Source organism: Diadema antillarum, unplaced genomic scaffold (genome assembly GCF_040938485.1).
Source record: "Diadema antillarum isolate AM-2024a unplaced genomic scaffold, OU_Dant_1.0 seq00001844_RagTag, whole genome shotgun sequence".
Lineage (NCBI taxonomy): Eukaryota > Metazoa > Echinodermata > Echinoidea > Diadematoida > Diadematidae > Diadema > Diadema antillarum.
In genome coordinates, this window is record NW_027272516.1 from 97,501 (window position 1) to 104,111 (window position 6,611).

Sequence of the window (6,611 nt, forward strand, 5' to 3'; positions counted from 1 at the left end):
AAGAAACTTAGCTAAAGCTGTTGTTTGTAATGGGGGAAGTGAGGATTGATGTGATAATCTCCCCCAAAATGATTAATCCTTTCTATAGAGTCTAGAGACTGGTATTCACTGTGTGATAACAGTTTGTACTGTATCTTGACAGAACCAACACTCTATGTTAAAAGTAGAAATTCAGTCACTTACAAAAACTTAATTAGAGCTTACAGCACACTGTCTTTTACAAGAACTTCTAATAATGATATGAGGTAGTATACGCCTAACAATGCCAAGATGACAATATCTATCATGCAACATTGTAGAACTACCACAATAATCTAACCAAATGAATGCAGTACGGATAGCGCTAGTTAATATTCCATTAATTTGGCACTAATGGGTGATGCTGGTGACTGTCATGCAGCCATGTGTCCCTACATGTGTGCCAGCTGGTGGCATCAAGGCACCTGCATAGTTTTTCTTTCTCTTTTTGGAAGCTATGTTTCATTGCAGCATGCAGTTTTATGAATTTAAGCTCTCAATACTATCTTTCCATTCTCTAGTCTGGTGGTTACTGTTAGCAACCAACTTTTAAGTACGGTAGGTATCATGGTCATTGATGCAAGTGGCCATAGCTCTTAATTGTTAATGACCAGTGATGGCTTGAATATTGTTCCTGGTCAGGAAAAGGACTTGATTGGATTGTGCAATGTTATTTCCTACAGTGTCATCTTTATATAGAGAGAACAAGGGACAGGGTGTGCTACTTCCACATGTGGCTGACAGATGAACAAGGTTATTTTCTCAAAATTGAGAGTCAGAATGTTATGGTTTATCCCAAAGTTAATATTTATTGGCAATATGCACAAATTCAAGTGAAAACAGAAACATTAAAGGTAGGATATCAGCTTAGTGAAAACTGAGTAGAATTGGATGAAGAATAAGGAAGTCATAAACCATTTGACTGTTTGCCATTCCAGATTGGCATTTTTTGTTCACATCCCGGTATTAAAAATTGCCAGCACACTTCAGCCCATTTACAGTGTTTGAACAACAACAACAACTACAACCAAAAGTGTTTTAAAAGTTGTACAAGTTTCTTGAGTTAGTGTGATTCTATTTCCCTATTTTGAAGACAATTTAGTGAGATTCTACTTTTGTCAGCATTCTCGGGGTAGAGTAATGGGGTATGGGGATGTTCCATGTGCAAGCAGCGTCATGGTATCACAACTATAAAATGTCCATATCAGTCGAATTTAATAGACATCCAAATGGTCAAACCTGCCGTAAAATTTATCCCATTCTGCTCAGATTTTCAGAGCTGTTGCTTTTGTTTCTATGCTTTCATTCAAGATACCTCTATTACCACTGATGGGTAATTTTCCCTGCTGACGTTCTCTTCCAGGGTATCCAAAACAGTGTCAGATTTGTTTCAAATTTTCAAACTTATTTTTGTTTTTGCTCCGCTGCTTACATTCTAGATACATGTACCTCATTTACTGCTTTACTAGGGAAACTTTTCCGCTGACATTATTTTCCAGGGTATCCTCATTTGCACATATATTTGAATAGTTTTATTCATTTATTTTCTTGTCATAACCAGCACAACATTGTATCTCACCTCCTGTCTTTTTAACAGAGGATGGTGTGACTATTTTAGCATTAAATATGGATTAAAGTGGTTGATTGAGTCACGACATTAACGGGAAGTGCTCACATGGGTTATAGATCAAAGCTGGTGCTAAAATCTTAGATTTATGCATCTTTGCCTTCCTTTTTCCATTCACCATGAGCGCTGATCTTGCGCTTTATCTGTTTATGAGTTAAACCATACTTAACCTTTGGGATTGTTTTTATATTTTTCTTTAACCGTTTTAAACATACGCTATTTTAGAACTTATTTGTGTATAGCTACAGATGTGCTAGTGGTGAGTCGAATTGCTTGTAATGTTGAATAGTTACTACGATGTATGCATGTTCGAAAGTATTTGGTTTTTTACTAATTAGTATAGTCCATTCCTACAGTAAATGTGAAAATAAGTAGGTCCTTCCTTAGCATTTTGAGTTACATTTCCGAGTCCAGAAAGTGTTAATTGTAAGCAATGTAAGGCAAGAAATTAGTTATTGTAATTTCTTTCGATGTTGAGATCTACTGTTAAGCAATGCAATTGGCATGTATACTGTATCACTGTGAATCACAGCCTGAAATCATGAAAGCTTGTTATTAGCTTGAAGTTTTTTTAGGTATTTCAAACAATTTGGTCACAGATTGTTCAAATCAGATGAAGTCACATAGCCGCACAGGATGTTGAACAGTGTATTTCAAACACCTAGAGAATCAGGTATTTCGTCATACTGCCAGCACAGTGTAGGAAGAAAAGCAAGTACATTTATCTGCATACACACCCACCGACACACTCACACACATACATGTATATGATACATTTACGTAGACTTGTATCTCTGTGGTCTAGGTATGAATAAGTGTGCACAGCACACAAATTTCTGCAAAACACACTTCAAATTTCTGTGAATGCTTTGGTGTATAGATTAAAATGTAATGATGATACAGTATCCGTGTAATCATAAATGCAAACTACATAATATATGATGTTGTACCTGTGCAATAGCCACATTTCCTAGGGCATGGTTATAATATTGATCATAGATTAGAACCGACGGGGATATACTATCAAGGGACGTACAAGCGCGGGGGAATACATGTACACAATATAGCATGCCATACACTGAGGTTAACCACTTCTCACCAGCATGAATAATAGTCGTCTTCAGTTTTTATTGTAACGGTTTACCGTTATTGAAGGTACAGATTTTCAACTCGAGTTTTCAGTGATAGTCATTTTCCCACTGTCCCAAAATGTTCCTCCCCACAAAAATCATGGCAAATAAGATAATTCGCCTTAACATGATTCTGTCGATGCAATCATTTACCGGTACATTGTATTTGACTACATAATACATTATTAATAAACCGGTACATTGGTTCGATATTATGGTTATGTGACATCTTAATGCTTTAAAGAGCTGTATGATGATTGAACAGTTTTTCGGTTGGACAATGTTTTATGTATGTGCCCAATATCATGATAGAACGAGAGAATGATGGGAATTGTAACTGTTGGCTGTTTAGTAGAAATATCAATTATTGCTACACAACACACGTGCGCACACACACAAAGCTGCGCATTGTAACAATGTGTGATTTTTTGTTTGTACTTTCAAAATACCGTGTGCATATCGTATTGTGTATATTTTGACTTTGTATATTTGGATCAGCTCTTTGTACATGTAGGTAGGAAGATATCTTTCCGTGACTGATGTTTCGATGGTTTTAATTCACTTTATAGGCTACTTTATGCGGAACAAAGTCAGTAGGAGACCTATGTCAATATGAAAGCTCACACACGCACGCGCTCACAGCACACAGCTTCTTAATGATTTTTTTTTTTTTTTTTTTTTTGCGTGTTTGATGGAAACTTGAAATTTTTAAGGCAAGTTGCTTCAATGAAATTGCGCCTTGAGACAGCCTTGGTACCTCTTTTAGTGTACATGTAATATGGATGTTTCTTGAATTTTGATATGTTTCATTACACAGGTATGGTATTTGATTTCATATTACAATTGTATGTGTAAACTCGAGTTGTGTTACGTTTAGACCAATGTTCTGAGTGCCTCAAGATGTGTACCCCAGATTTGCACAAATTCACCATGACCCCGCACTATTTCAGTGTATCGAGAAGCACTGTATTCGTAACTGCAGGGTGTAAGTAGTGTTACAGTGTACTGGTATCTATCTCAAGTTGTAGTCACAACCCGTCTGCGTAGCTGCCACCCTTCTGTAGCGACCACCTGTCTGTTTTGTGTGTGCCAAGATACATAAGTAGTAACGCTTTCTTTCTACTTTTTTGGGGCAAACTGGTGTAAAACATTCTTTGATTGGAAGGACTATTGAAGTAACTTATGAATTGCTACTTAAGAAATGATTCTATCATTGTGTTGAAGCACATTGAGTAAATTAAGGTCACATAACAACGAATTAAGGTCACCAAACAACGAACGATACACTTAAATATACCAGCTACTAAGCTTATACATCGTACTGTATTTGAAACGTTATTATGTAGTCCCATGCACATGTACTAATTAATGTCTTTTTGTTATGCTTTTTTCATGCCTACTGATATAACGAGATATTGGCTATAACGAGGAAAACGTCTCGGTCCCGACCTCGTTATACATATATCGAGTTTCCCCTGTACTACATGGCTGTGTACTAAAGTCAGAGCTCGACATGTTGGTGGCCCGTTGGACTGGGGCTAGGGTGGTCCAATTGGGCTCTGTTTACCATATATTTCTGGCCACTACATTTCTCTTTCGAGCCACCAAAATTTCACTTGTAAAGATTTGAGTGCCCCGAACGTGCCACCAGAAAAATGAAAAAGTTAGTGTCGAGCCCTGTTATACTCGTAGTCTAATTCCAGATTTCTGGCTACTTAACTTGCATTTCTGTGTCTAATGGCTGGAAAGTGCGATGTTACGTGCATTGGAGGAACTTTACGGAGAACTAATTTTGGGAGGTTATTAAGTGCTATTGTGTCTTTGATTGGCAGAAATTTCCATTTTTGGTGTTATTTCTTTGAAATTATCTGATGAGTAATGAGAAATTTTTTGAACCATGTGTACATAATGGCTCTATTCAATATAGTCGAATAAATGGTGAATTATTCTTTCACTTTCTGATAAAACATGAAAAAAAAACTGGAAGTGTCATTGTTGTGCAGACTCTTTGTACATTGTCTTTTACAAAGCTTGGCCTGGGCCCCGTTTCATAAAACTTGTTATCAGTGACAACTGCCACATTGCTATGACAAATTTGCTCTCAGCCTATCAGATGCAAGGATTTCAGTAGCTTGTAACAGCTAAAAAAACTTGTCACTGATAACAAGTTTTATGAAGCGGGGCCCAGGTTTAATTGAACTTTGAGTTGGCACATTTGTGGTAAGATTGTTTCTAGTGATGAAGCGGTATTGCTAATTAATGTGTTGAACAGAGCAGTATAGCCTGTACCGCGCACATGTGCATGTGTATGAGTATACAAGTGCACAGTTTCATGATTTATGTCTGTCTTCTATTCGTCAGCCTTGTGTTTACAAATGAATATAGGCCTACTCATTCTACACTTCAGGTCTATATTATTCGTATAGCATAGGCATCCCCCTTAAGAAAACTAAACAAAAACAAAAATATAGAAAGAAGGAAAGTGGTCACAGCAACAATCTTTGTGTACAAACGTTTGGTTTTGTTTTGGTCGTACAATGATTGTGCGTAACAGTACAATTACGCTAGCATGTGTATATTTTCATTGTTTTTAAAATCTATACCAATGGAAATCTTTGAAGACATTACAATGTACAATGTACTAGCATATAAACGAATCAGCATAGATCATTTGAGTAGGCAGCGAAAACCAACAAAAGAAATATGTCGATATATACACCGAATAAATATTATGTGATAGAATATTTCCACCACCTAAATCAGAAAGGAAATGAATATCTAACCAAAACTTAGATTGGATTAAAATATACAATGCTCCTTATACATCTACCCTGATTCAAAGACTTCGTTATTTTCAGTATAAAACTAGAAATGTCAATTGCCGCTTATTCGAGCTAAGAATGATTATTTATATCGTTTATATTGCATACAATTCAATCATATCCGTTGTACGCATGAACTTCCATGGCATACTGTGGTAGATAAAGATAAACAAAAAAGTGTGACCATGTCATTACTTGCAAAGCAAAAATGAAGTTCTCTGTACATCTGTCCCTTTCTCTCCCTCTCCCTCTCACTCTTTCTGTTACATCTCCAGTGATTATGCCTACCCCCCCCCCCTCTCTCTCTCTCTCCTTCTCCCAGTAAAGCTTTCATTCTAAAAACAACGACTGTTCAGGGGTTTCGTATTCACTTGGTTTTTTATTTGTTTTCCACAAGTATTCCTTATAATCTATTATACTGAAAATGAGATCGCGTGTTTATTCACGTGACCCTGATAACCCAAGTTAAATATGAGTTGCATATCAGTGCATACTATATTATAATATTCATCGAACTAATGAACCCGTGGTTGCGAAGTTCAGTCTTACAATCGACTTCTAACAAGTTATTTTGTTTGGAGGGCAGAAAGTTTGCCGTAATCATAGTCATAGCGCATGGCATGGAAAGCTGGCATGCACCATTCATGTTAATGACAGTGCTGTTTATAAGTGTATGGCTGTGTGATTTTAACGTGATGCTGATTAATTGTACCCAAATCATGAATCATGCATAAAACCTTAATGTCTATATCTTCACAAGCAGAACGTGGCAAAACGCGTCAAAGTAATTTACTGTAGAATGCCTGACACGATGAGATATTCCTAAATATAACAATATATCCTGCAAAAACGCGTTGTTTGACCATCCTTAATACAATGCCAGAGACCTATATAAAGCATAGTGTCATACTGTTTTTTTTCTTCTTTTTTTCAGCCTTTGACATCAGTTATTTATGATGTACTCCATAGATAGTTTTAAACCTACAATGATTTATTTGATAAACCCGTGCATTA

The 6,611-nt window shown here is 36.5% G+C and overlaps 1 protein-coding gene across 1 annotated transcript in view; it reads left to right on the top strand.

Moving 5' to 3' along the window:
* LOC139712701 (uncharacterized) overlaps window positions 1-238 on the top strand; it is a 15,761-nt gene extending 15,523 nt beyond the window's left edge. The window contains exon 8 of the mRNA XM_071624503.1: window positions 1-238. This exon is cut by the window's left edge and continues 123 nt beyond it. The gene's annotated coding sequence lies outside the window, so the exon portion shown is untranslated.
* The last annotated feature ends 6,373 nt before the right edge of the window (window positions 239-6,611 follow it).